The 14,188-nt window shown below is 37.6% G+C and overlaps 1 protein-coding gene across 2 annotated transcripts in view; it reads left to right on the forward strand.

The window, feature by feature from the left end:
- LOC107828618 (uncharacterized) overlaps positions 1 to 14,188 on the forward strand; it is a 227,982-nt gene that overhangs the window by 137,800 nt on the left and 75,994 nt on the right. The window lies entirely within an intron of this gene.

The following is a 14,188-nucleotide window of genomic DNA, read 5'->3' on the forward strand; positions in this document are numbered from 1 at the left end:
CAAAAGCCCCCAAGCAATAAACTTGGGCAGAAGTTATTGTTGTTGTAAGAAATTTGATTCCAAAAGTTATAATTTCGAACCCATTTGAGTTGTTTTGAGCCTTTTGATATCCTTTCTTTCTAACCCTATCCAAAAGCCCATATTACGGTCCAAATAAAGACCTTCCGATCAGTCTTCGAGAGATAGCAAGTCAAGCAAGTAGAGGTGATTCATATCAAGGGCAACACTCCGGTCTAAGCAGGAAAAATAAAAAATATGAGAGTTTTATTGGTGAAAACCCTCGCGGGCACCGTAAGGCGATGGAAGCTGAGAGAAATTAAAATGAGAGAGTCTTATTGGTAAAAACCCTCACGGGCACCGTAAGGCGACAGTGAGTTGAGAGATGAACAAATGAGAGAGGTTTGTTGGTGAAAACCCTTCAGGACACCGCAGGCTGAACAAGGTTAGTGATTTGGTGAAGAAATTGGGTTTTGAAGAGCTCGGGGCACCAAGTATGACAACTAAAAGTTGATTGGTTGGATAGACTAGGCTAGTTAATCCGAAATGCATGCCATGATCATTGGTACCAATTGCTCCACTCAGATAAGTCTCTTTTCTTTTTCCCCTTCAAACAGTCATCCAGTTTTGGATTTTTCTTCCTTATTCCTAACTCTCAGAGTCATTGCATTTCATTTATTTTGGGTTTATTTCTCTAAGATGTTTCCAATGTCAGTTTGTTTAAGCAAATAAGAAAGGATTTCAAAGCTCACTACCAACTTCCATATTGCACAAAGAAATATGCGGCTAGAGCATGCCAGAGATAATATGATGTAAAGTGGGACATAAAGTGTCAGTGAAAGTTCAATCGGTGGAATGGTTTAGTAATTTTGTGGGAGATGCAGAGGTTCAGATAGATGGGTCAAAAATGTAAAACAACGGTTTGGGTATAGAGCACTCGGGTCATCCAGGGTCCTGCGGTTGAGAATCAATCAGAAAGTCAAACAATTCTTGACCAGTTCAAGGCAGCCAGTCAAAGCAAATCACGGCAAGGGAAGAGCTATCTTCAGCAAGAATGCCACAAACTAACCACCACATTTTTAAACTGACAAGATTTTTCTTTGATTTGAAACAGGGGCAGAAAATTTTGTTTGTTTCGGAGATACCCTCCGTAAGGAAAAGCAAGCACCAAACAGGTTTGACCGTAAATTCTCAGGACCCTCCTGGACAATGGGACTTAGTTAAAATTCAAAACATTCATGAGAAACAAGATCTAGCATAAGCTCTACCTTGAAAATATCAGCTGGCTTTGAAGTTTTCATTCTTAGGACGAGATTCAATTTGGAAATTTTCAGGACCCTCCCGGATAATGTGATTCAATTTTAAGACTTTCTTAGATAACAAGATTTAGCGGAAGTCATACCATAGCTTTAAAAACTGTAATTTAACTAGGAGTTTTCAGGACCATCCTGGATAATGGGATTAATTTAAAGTTCTCAGGACCCTCCTGGATAATGGGACCTAGTTAAATTTTAAGACCTTCATAGATAAGAAAACTTAGCGTAAGTATTACCTTTAGGAAATAGAATTTAGCTTTGAAGTTGTCACTCTTAGGATGAGATTCAATTTTAAATTTTCAGGACCCTCCTGGATAATGGGATTTAGTTTTTAAATTCTTAGAGCTTTCAGGTACCATTATTCGATTAACACTCACAGATGTTCCCGATATCAAACTGGGGCAAAAAAATTTCTTTTGTTTTGTCTGTTGTTGTAATCAAGTTCAAAGGCAGCAGTGTTCAAAGGAAGACAACAATCAGGATCCCACTTGGAAAATAAAGGGAAGGCATCAGTGTTCAAAGGAAGACATCAATTAGGAGCCCACCTGAAGAACAAAGGGAAGCAGCAAGGTTCAAAGGAGTTTAGCAATCAGGAGCCCACCTGAAGAATGAAGGGAAGCAGCAAGGTGCAAAGGAGTTTAGCAATAAGGAGCCCACCTGAAGAATGAAGGGAAAACAGCAAGGTTCAAAGGATTTCAACAATCAGGAGCCCACCTAAAGAACAGAGAGAAGCAACAATATTCAAAGGAAGTTCAACAATCAGGAGCCCACTTGAAGAACAAAGGGAAGCAGTTCAAGTTTCGAGGAAAAAGCAGCGCAAGTGTCGGTAATCAGGAGCCCACCTGGATAAAGAAGGGAAACATCAATGTTCAAAGGAAGTGCGGAAATCAGGATCCCACCTGGAGAACAAAGGGAGAACAAGGCAAGTTTCGGAGGAAAGGAAGAGAATCAAATGTTGGAAATCAATAGAACAAAGGGAAGGCAACAATGGTCAAAGGAAGACATTTCAAGTTCAGCAATCAGGCGCCCACCTGGAGAAAGGGAGAGCATCTCAGATTACAATTCAAGTCAGCAACAAAGGAATTTCACCTAGAGAGTACGAGTCAACAGAGCGACAGGAACTGCGAGATCAAGTTTGAAGATACAGATAGGATTCTAATAATTCATAGATCATAGTTTAGTCTAGCTTATTTTATTTTATATTGGTGTAATAAGGGGCCCAACAAGCAGTAGCAGTAGCAGCAACAGTGAAATCACAGCTTCCTGGTAGTCCAAGCTACCGAAACTTCCCGAACTACACTGACCTGATTCCTTTATAGCCAAGGATATGTAGGCAACCTCGAAAGCAAGGTGCGATCAAATCTTTGAAAAATGCTTCCCACGGAGCATTCTAACGGGCAAAAATCGCTCGTATCCGCTCACTTTATCTTTGCACGAAAACTCTTTGTGTTTCCGCGCAAAAAGGGGCAGTTGTGAGCATGTTATTTTTGCCCTATGTGAATTACTCCCATAAATTCAAGAAAAATAATTTTTTTCCACTATTTGCAATTTCGTAGATTTTTATAGCATCTTGTTAATTGTTTGTATTTGTCGGTGTATGGTTAATTTTATATAATTCATGAAAACATAAAAATACATTGCATTTGCATTAGGATTTAATTTTACATTTTAGGTTAATTAGTAATTTAGTTGTCTTATAAAAATGATGAAAAACACAAAAAATAGCTCATTTTGCATTTTTAACTTTTTTAACTTTAAATTTTGTAGTTTCTTTTAATTTGGAAACTAATTAATTATTGTAAATATTATGTTGAGTAATTAGTTTAATTTGGGAATTTAATTTAGTTTAAGAGTTAAATTAGGATTTAAATTGATTTGAAAAAAAAGGAAAGAAAAGAAAACAATTGAAATTAAGAGGAAAGAATTAAGAAGGCTGTTTTTGGGCCAAATTCGCATCAGCCCAGATAATTTCACACCAAACCCGTCTAAAAATCTGGCCCAAACCTAGCCAGGACCCGGTCCAAGTTGTTAGTCTTTATGACCTTTGAAACGACGTAGTATGGTGGCGATACTAAGTCGTTTTGAGTTCAATTATGCTGAACTGATCTCAGCCGATCACTTTTCATCATCCAACGACTGTGAAACTCCCTTTCTTTTTAATTAAAATTGCCCTAAAGAGTAACCTCAGACCATCTTCTTCATCTCTCAGACCTCTCATCTCTCACCACCACCTGCCACCCGCCGGATTTCGCCACCGGTGGTGTTGAAGCTCCAAATCACACCAAAATTTCACCATCCACTCCCTATACTCCCTCAAACATTAAGCCATAGTCAATTTCCCTGAAAGCCCCACCTTTTCTCCTCAATTTTGAATATGAAAATTAAAAGAAAAATAATTTTCTGATTCCTATGCTCCCAAGACTCGATCTGACTCAGGACCTCTGTTAAGCAATTGTTCTCGTTAAGAATAATCGATTAAAGATAATTTTGGCTCATTTCGAGAGTCACCAGCTCTTGACTAGACCACGAATGCTCGGCCAAGCTCGTCACCTTAGTCAATTTATTCTGGCTAAGACCAGTACCATTCCTTCTTCTCTTCCGTTCTTCGTGTCCGTTTCTTGTTTTTTTCTCTTTCTCTAATTCTTGTATTTTTGTGTGCTTGAATTAATTTTAGTTTGATTAAATCAGTAGTTGTAACTGTTCAATTGCAGGATATGGATTAATATCTTATTGTGATTGTTTCTGTTTGAGTTTTGTTTTAGCCGAAATTATTTAGGTTTAGTCGATTAATTTTATTAAAGGCTTGATGAATCAGATTTCTTTCTTCCTTATTCATTTTGATATTGTAAGTTTGGGTTGTTAGTATACAGACCCATGAGTTTGGGATGGGTCTTGGGGTAATTTGACATGTGATCTTCTGAAGGTAAATAAAAGAAGTCTAAAGGGTAGTTTAGGGAAATTGGCCGAGGGAATATTGTATAACTGACTGGGGAAGCTTCTAGGAAGGTGGGTTTGGGGCTGTTTTTCAAAACAGATTTTAAGACTAAGGACATAGGAGCAAAACTGAAAATTTAAAAAGGATTAAAGGGCAAAACTAAAACACATTTCTGCTGCCCTAAAACTCCCTTATAAAACGCTAATTGCTTCATTCACAAGTCATATTTTAGAGATTTTAGAGACTGAAAAATACTGAAAAACTTTAGGAACAACTGAGCTTTTTCTAGACTCTAAAATACTGAAATTTGCCTGGAATTGTTTGGTTCCTAAGTTCCCTGTTAGTCAGATTTTTCAAAAGCTCTGAAAGTGGTATTGATTCTGGGTTTGAAGCTGGGTCAAAGGCTGAGTAATTGCTGATTGTGTGGTTGTTTTAGTTGCTGATACTTTGCTGCTGTTGCTTCCTCTTAGCTGAACTACTGCTGCTATTCTCTCTTAGGCTCCAAGCTTATTTCCTTTGTTATTTTGCTGTATTAAGGTACATATTCTTGGACCCCACTGAATGTGAAGTTAGACTTGAAGTATGAGAAATGAAAAAATAGAGTTTGAAGCATGGCCTCAAATTTGTTTATGAATTCAGTTGTATTTCTTCATTATATGGTGTTTTAATAGCCAGATTCACTGTATCTTTTAGTTAATTTCTAGTTTGGATAGTGGAGTTTTCATCATTGTACTTAATTTAGGACTATTAAGATAATGCAGTAGAAGGTTTATTCTAGTTACATGATCTGCTTTAATTTTGCTGAAGTCAGTGTTCATTCTTGGTGTTGATTCCATATTGAACTTGCTACAATGACAAGTATAGGCTAGGGACAAAATGACAAGTGTAGTCTGCTATTTGAAGGGTATTGTGATGTGTTCTAATGGTACTGTGATGTTGTTTTGTTATGGATTGGAGTTGTTTTTATGATATATGATCATAAACCCATGTTGAGAGTAGTTTAATTTGCCTATTAGTCTTGTTTAAGCTTTTGGCACAATCAGTTCAGTATTTAATATCTTATGAAATGAGGGTTTAAACCTTGTAATAGTTTTGAGTTTTGGGTTTGTAGTCGTGAATGATGAGTGCATGACATGTCGTGGTTAGTTTTTGAGAGAGGTTTCATGCTATTATGTAAACACTGCCCAAATTGATTAACATTAGGAGTCAAATGTGCTATGGGTAGTAGAATGTACGCATCTGGAGATTAACTATTCGTTTAAAATGGGATTTGATGTGAGGAGTGGGACAGAGAGGAGCTTATACTAGTAGATGTATTCTTTTATTTAGGATCATGCTAAGTGTTTGGTTTGAATTCATGAATTCTACTAGATTCTAAATGATTGTGTATGAGTTAAGGGATATCTTTATCATAGAATGTGGTTGAATATCAAGAACATGCTTTACATTTGCCTACATTTGCAAAAGTTTGACAGTAGCTGTTTTAATCTCAATTTCTTATGAAGAACTGTAGCCTTGTTTAATTGGCTATACTGGATCACACAAATGGGCCTTTAGCGTTAGCCCGGTGCTCTTTTGAAATTCCATTGTGTTATGGGCTTTACTTAAGCCTGGCTCCCCTTTTGTTTTTGACACGTAGGCTTACAAAAGCCAATTGGGCTTGCAGCCAGTTGGGCTTTCCACTCAACCAAAGGCGTGATTGTCCTTTAACACCAGCCTTCTACTTATCAGACTCAATTCAAGCTTTAGCTAAAAAGTAATTTCAAACCCCCCAAAAGCCTTCGTTAATTAATTATCCCCTTTTGTTAGAATAATTTGAGGCGTGCTATGCTAAATAAAATCTCAAAACCCATGGCCCTCACTTAATTAATTTTAATCCTTTAGAAATCGAGGTGTGCCATTTAGTTGAAATTTCCATGGCCCTCGGAAACCTTGTCATTAACTTGAAAGCGCGTAGTTGCTTTAGGCAAGTTATTCTAAAATTAATTTCCTAAACTCGGGTGTGCATTTCATGTGACCCAACTCCAATTCTCAACAACGTTAAATAAAATATGTCGTGGGCCGCATGTGTATTTCATGTGGCGTAGTTTCAAATGTGTTTTAGATAATGTTGAAACTTCCTAAAATTAATTAAAAGCAGCTAATAAGTTAAAATATACCATAGGCTAATACATGTATTAAAATCAGATAATTGGCCAATAATAACAGTTGAGCGACCGTGCTAAAACTACGGAACCCGGAAATGCCTAACACCTTCTCCCGGGTTAACAGAATTCCTTACCCGGATTTCTGTGTTCGCGGACTGTAAAACAGAGTCAATCTTTTCCTCGATTCAGGATTTGAACCGGTGACTTGGGACACCATACATTATCCCAAGTGACGATCTGAATTCTAATAATAATCCCGTTTCGATTGTCACTTAAATTGGAAAAAACTCCCTTATACCCTTACGGGTGTAGAAAAAAAGGAGGTGTGACAGTTATGAGTTGAATTGGTAATTTAGTTGAAATATTAAGTAAATCCTAGAAGTGGATATTAATGATGATAGTTGGATGCAGTTAGGGAATTACTCTCTCCGTTCACTTTTATTAGGCACGTTTTGACTTTTCATGCATATTAAGAAATAATAAATAAAGTGCATAATTTACCATGATACCCATATTAATTAATGCATATTTTATTGGATTTGAGAAAATAATTTGAAATGAGTAATAAATAATGTGGGTATAACAAGAAAAAAATTGTTTTCTCTTGATATTCGTAAAATAGTAAAAATAAAATTCTATTTTTAGTATTCATGCCAAGTCAAAGTGAACGGAGGGAGTAGATGTTATAGTGACTCGAATGGCATTAATAGCATTTGAATGTAAGGTGTTGAGTCGGTAAACCAAGCTTTCACTATAGTAAATGGAGAACTTACGGTTTGGGAGGTCTTGAACCAATGCCCAAGATATGATTAAATAAAGAGATGGTATTTATGTGCTAATGGAATTGGCTTATAATTGTGCAGATTGATCATTGTTTAAAGGGAAAAGGGCCAAAATTTACCGTTCTGTTTTGATATATTGTTAATATTTATCTTCCATTATACTATCGAGTCAAATCTACCCTCACTGTTAGAAGAATTTTCTAATTTACCCTCTAACCTAACGGAAAGCCCCAAATACCTTTTATTTACTAAAATTCTTCTTCATAAATCAGTCATCTCCTTCGTGTGATCCTCCAGAGAAGAAAAAAGGTCCATATTAGAAATGGGAGAGTGGAGTTACAATATAATTTTTCCCCTTATCTTTGGTTATGCTCCAACCATAAATGAAAGGCAGAATCCACAGTTTATGGGTATGTCTCCAACGGAATGAGGATGAGTGAAATACTGTAAATAATTTGGAAGAAATTTATTTGATTCTTTAAGTGGTTGAAATGCATTCGCTTGTCAAGTTGTTACCAAAATTTACTATCTTTTATGGATTACAGGCATAACAAGATTGTAGGTATCCATGTAAATGCATTTCCTTCCGAATTAGGATTTGGTATGCCATTAGATACAATTTGCTGGCGCAAGCACTTCTACATGAAATTTATGACGCATGATTCTTTAGTATTGTCTGAGAAATTCTTAATTAAATGAACTGTTTAAATATATTTCCAGCTTTAGAATATCGTTTCAAAGTAATGTTTACTAGTGTTCTCGTATGTCGAGTTTGGAAAGTCTTTCTGCTCTAAATAATCAATTGGAACAAGAAATCAACTTGTCGATGGCATTTTCTTCTTTGGTAGAGCACACATAGGAGATAGTTAATTTGTGAGAAAAAATTGTTGTAAATAGAAGGAATTAGGAATTTGGGGCTTTCCATTAGATTAGAGGGTAAATTTGAAAATTTGGCTGAGGGTAGATTTGACTTGATAGTATAACGGAGGGTAAATGTGAATAATATATTAAAGTAGAGGGGTAAATTTGAATTGTAAAGCTAATGTTGATTTAAGTTGAGGTTAAATCCTTCTTGTGGCTTTTCTCCAAATGCATTAGCGCAGAATACGTTTTAAACGTGGGTTTGTGTTCGTGGGGCAAGCGAGTGCAGAAGCGGATTCAGGATTAAAATTTTATGAGTTAAACTTTCAAGGTTTTTAGTATTGAACCAATTATAGTTTTAAGGTTGTAGGTATCCATGTAAATGCATTTCCTTTCGGATTAGGATTTGGTATGCCATTAGATACAAATTTTGCTGGCACAAGCACTTCAACATTATAGTTGTAAAGCTATTGTTGATTTAAGTTGAGGTTAAATCCTTCTTGTGGCTTTTCTCCAAATGCATTAGCTCAGAATACGTTTTAAACGTGGGTTTGTGTTCGTGGGGCGAGCGGGTGCAGAGGCGGATTCAGGATTAAAATTTTATGAGTTAAACTTTCAAGGTTTTTAGTATTGAACTAATTATAGTTTTAAGGTTATGTATCATATCTATTATTTATACAATTTTAATAAATTTTTACTCCGCATCAAAAATTATATGGGTTCAATTGAGCTTGTCACTTACACTACATTAGCCCCTGAGCGGGTACGAGTTGCACTCTGTGTCATGACTGAACTGTGTTATACGTGCTACCTTGATTCTATATGATATGTCCAAAAGGACTTGCTATACATTTTGAATCAAAATATTGCATATGTTGTATGTATTTATTTTCAAGAATGACCCTACATTGAGAATATCATGAGATTATGACCTTTACATAATTCTAATGTTAAGTTCATGGCATGTTTTTGGATCTATCCTACATTTCGGAATGATAAGTGTTAAAAGTGAAGTTTTCTGTGCAAAAATATTATGTTAAGGCCAGTGGAGTTGTATTTGGAATATTTATGTAATTTAGGCCAATGATGCCATATTTATTATGAGAAATATTTTGAAAGTTGTCAAAGACGATTGAGAAGGCTAATTTGTTGCCCTAATTGTGACACGTCTTGCCTATAAACTACACATGACGGTGTAAGATATAGCTAGAACTACTAGATGGCGGCTATGTATATTCTATCAAATAAAATAATTATGTACTTGGTACCTTGAGTTTGCTAGTAATCCCTTGTCTATCCATCAAATATTACGGTAGGATATAACCCCTAACCGATCGGGTAGATGATCGGAGGTCATGATATTAACATGGTGGTATAGATTCCTATTAATGTCTAGGTAGTACTCCCGGTGTAAAAGATTTGTGTGTTTTGGTTATGACCATGGCCTGAGGAGCCCACATATGATTTCAAAGACTGGCTTTTAACTGTTGTTTACCCTCAAAATCGGATAAAATTAAATTTGTTAGTGGTTTTAAGGATACGCGGATTAATTTAATACAAAACGATAAATTGAATTAGAATGAACGAGTAAACGTACAATGAATTCAAACCACGCGAGGACGATGATTCCGGCCTTAGTGTAACGTTCACCCTCGACCCAGGCTCATAGTGGCCGATATTGATGAACAAGAAAAAAAACTTTTATAAGTAATACTTTGGAATGCGTGTTACATTGTCCCTAATGAATTATCAGACCCCCTTTAATAAAGTAGGGGAGCCCTACACTAAGTACATTTACATAAAAGGTAAAAAATCTTCTGTTTAACTGATTGTCGGCTATTCTTCGATACGGGCCGAGATCCATGCCGTGATATCCGACCGGTCGCAGATATCACAACCTTCTATTGGTCGTTCTCGATTGCTCGACAAGGTTCTCCGAAATCTTTTAGGATTAGGACCGACCCCAGAGCATGCCTCCGATATGCTTGAGGGCGGACGTCATGCCCACAGACTCTGATTCGATGAGACCCAACTTCGATTCCGGTCCTTTGTCATCATGTTTTGAGCTTCATTTATTTTATCGGAGACCAGGGTATACCTTAAACCCGGTTTTACCCGTATACAGATGTAAGGCCCCCTGAAAGTTTTACTCAAAAACCTGAAATCTCGTAATGCCAAGTTAGGAATATGTGTTAGAAATTTATAAAATTCTTTGCAGCGAGCAAGCTCGCTACGGTTCGGACTTTTTGGATTGATCTGTGCATTAAAAAATTAAGGAAAAATATTTTTCAGAAGAGCGCGTTTTTGCAGCCCATTATGTTGCCGCATAAAAGCAATGCGGGCCGTATAGCTGCCACAGAGTGAGACAGAATGTTTGGGAGTTCGCCTTGTGGACTCTAATGAAGGAGGAGTAATTGTACAGAATAGGGTTGAATTATCGCTTGTGGCGGAGGTGAAAGAGAAGCAATTCAACGATCCAGTGTTAGCACAACTGAAGGAGGGGATTCATAAATACAAGACCACAGCTTTTTCCTTTGGCATGGATGATGGTACCCTACGGTACCAAGGCCGCCTATGTGTTCTAGATATTGACGGTCTTCGGGAAAGGATCATGGCAGAAGCTCACACTTCCAGGTATTCCGTACACCCAGGTTCTACAAAAATGTATCATGATCTCAAGGAAGTTTTTTGGTGGAACAACATGATAAGGGATGTGGCGGACTTTGTGGCAAAATGTTCGAACTGTCAGCAAGTGAAGGCCGAACATCAGAGGCCTGGTGTCTTGGCTCAAAGCATAGATATTCCAATATGGAAAAGGGAAATGATCAATATGGATTTTGTGGTAGGGTTATCGCGTACTCCGTGCAAGTTCGACTCAATTTGGGTAATCGTGGATCAACTCACAAAATCAGCGCACTTCTTGCCAGTCAAATTTATCCAACTTTTGGAAGAAATTTCAGTAAGGTTTGGGTGCGCAGGTAAATCTTAGCACATCTTTTCATCCTCAAACCGACGGGCAAGCAGAGCGGACTATTCATGCACTTGAGGACATGTTGCGTGCTTGTACTCTCGATTTCAAGGGTACCTGGGATGATTACTTGCCACTCATAGAATTTTCCTATAACAACAGCTTCCATGCTAGTATCCAGATGGAACCATTTGAGGCGTTGTATGGTAGGAGATGTAGATCTCCCATTGGGTGGTTCGAGGTTGGAGAAGCTGAATTGATAGGGCCAGACCTTGTGCATCAAGCCATGGAGAAAGTCAAGATTATTAAGGAGAGGTTGAAAACTGCTCAGAGTTGCCAAAAGTCTTATTCGGACATTCGTCGCAAAGATTTAGAGTTCAAAGAAGATGATTGGGTATTTTTGAAGGTTTCCCCCATGAAGGGTATCATGCGGTATGGAAAGAAGGGAAAATTGAGTCTGAGGTATGTCAGACAGTATAGAATCATTAAGAGGATCAACCAGGTGGCATACAAGCTTGAGCTACCACCCGAGATGTCATTGGTTCCATGTGTCTATGTTGAAGAAGGTAGTGGGAGATCCGTCCACTATTGTGCCAATTGGAACTATTGAGGTTAATAAAGAACTGTCAAAGAAGAAATTCCAGTTGCCATTCTCAACAGGCAAGTTCGGAAGTTGAGAAATAAAGAAATTGCTTCTGTGAAAGTGTTATGGCGAAACCAGCAGGATGAAGAAGCCACTTGGCAAGCCGAGGAAGAAATGAAAAAGAAGTACCCACATTTGTTTGCATAGCCATGTAATAGCTTCTATGAATTTGGTTCCTATGAACTTTGTATCGATTGATTAGTCTATGTAAAACTGTTTCGTTTTGATTATATATTCCCTATGGGGCCAAGGTTGTTGTGGTTATGAGTTATATCATGTCAATAAATTGTGTATATGCTGTTCGGATATCTTTCTAGGCTCTCTGGCAGGTGGATAAGCCTAGATACGAAGGAAACTCTGGCAAAATTTTTGGAAATCTAGCGAGTTAGTCAAATTTGGGGGCTATTGGTACGTGGTGTGAAACTGAAGTTGCATAAGGTGCTGATAAGTGAACCCTGTTCCTCATTCGAGGACGAATGATCTTAAGTGGGGGAGGATGTAAGGCCTCATGAAATTTTTACTCAAAAACTCGAAATCTCGTTGTGCCAAGTTATGAATATGTGTTAGAAATTTATAAAATTCATCGCGGCGAGCTTATGAGCCGCAGTTCAGACCTTTTGGATTGATATGTACATTAAAAAGTTAAGGAAAAATATTTTTTTGAAGAGCGCATTTTTGCGGCCCATTATGCGGCCGCATAATAGCAATGCGGGCTGCATAGCTGCCGCAGAGTGAGACAAAATGTTGGCTAATTTTGAGGACAACTATGCGGCCAATTATGCGATTGCATAATCGATATGCGGGCTGCATAGTCGTCACATAACCTCCTTGGGATTTTTGCAAAGGGCAGTTCAGCGGTGCATTATGCGACCGCAGAACAGGTAAGTGGACCGCATATAGGTCGCATATCCGGGCAGAAGATTTAAGTCTTGAGGGCTACTTTTGCGGGCCACATATCAGTTATACGGTCGCATATGCGACTGCAGATTGAGCTGGGGTTCCTATTTTCTAACTTTTAAAACCCGACCCCATCCTGTTAAAGAGACCCCATTAGACCCTCTTGTGCCATTTTCTACTACATTTAGTGTGAGAGAAAGAGTTCTATAGGGAGACAGTGATCCTTACCAAGTCACTATTCAAATTCTTGCCCAAATCTTTGGAGATTATCAAGTAAAGTTACTAAGCCTTCATCCTAAGAGGTAAGAACTTGTGCCCTAACCTTTGATTTCGAAATTCCTATTAAAATAAGTAAAATTAACAAGTGGGTTCATGGGTATAAAGGTTTATCATCTTGCATGCATGTATGATAATACGGTATTGGGAGATTGTGAGCTAAAAATGTAACAAATGGGGTGTAGGATGATACGTTTTCTCACAAAAAAGTCTTAAAATCATAATGCATACTTAGTGCTTGATGCGCTCAAATGAGCTAGAATCTTGATTATCTCTCTAATTCTTGGTTAACTTGTAATTCTCATAAAATAGATCGAAGTTGCTAAGAGTTCCAGAATTATTGTAAGAATTTAAGAAAAGCTCTATTGAGGTATGCATGGCTAAAACCCCCTCTTCTTAGAAATTGAGCTCCCTTGGTGTCCATGCAAATGTTGTAAGCCCGAAATTTGATTGATGTAGTACTTGTTATTTCAAATGAATTGGTGTTGCAAGAATATATGTGAAAGGTGTGGCTCAAGGTGTTCAATATGCTATTCTTGGTAAATTGAGGATATGAACTATGTGCTAAAATGCTTAAATTTCAAGTCAAGTATTAAACTGTGGTTATTATGCCAAACTATGTGAAATCCTCTCTATGCTTACAACCTGAATTGCTCTCGCATGTGCCCATTATCTTAAATCGCAATGTTAATGTTGAAAGTGGAAATGATGGGAAATGTGAGTTATGAAATATGGCCTAATGCCAAGTATGATGTGATAATTGTGGCCCCAAGTACCGATGAACTGATATATGTGAAACAAAAATTAAACTGAGATGATTGATGGAAAAGGGAAACATCTTGGTAAGACACTTAGCCGATTGGGCCATGATCGGACGCCATGCTGCACACATGGTGGTATTGTGCTGATATTGAAACGGGAAAATGAGAATGAAATTGTGATTGAGGTATATGTCTCAAATGAGGCAGCTTAGCCGATCAGGCCGTGATCGGACTCCGCGAAAGAAAGTGGTGGTATTGTGGATGATAATGCAACAATATTAAATGTCCCAATCTAAAGCTATGGAAATTATGTGAAAGCTATGTGATCCCTTTTATTATTATTTAAATCTTTGTTTGATCCTTATGATATCCTTATTCTTGTATGGATGTTCTTTCTAATGAGATGGTGTTTAGTTACACATACTAGTAGTATTTCATGGTACTAATGTCCCTTTTGCCATGGGTGCTACATCTTTGAATGGATGTTGGTGGTTCCATAGTAGATAGCGCCGACCACAGGTAGTGGAGCATCCTTCTCTCAGCAATCCTGGTGAGCCCCTCTTCTTTCAGGGGTAATGCAATATATCTTTTGTTATAAATTACCA

Source organism: Nicotiana tabacum, chromosome 6 (assembly GCF_000715075.1).
Source record: "Nicotiana tabacum cultivar K326 chromosome 6, ASM71507v2, whole genome shotgun sequence".
Taxonomy (NCBI): Eukaryota; Viridiplantae; Streptophyta; class Magnoliopsida; order Solanales; family Solanaceae; genus Nicotiana; species Nicotiana tabacum.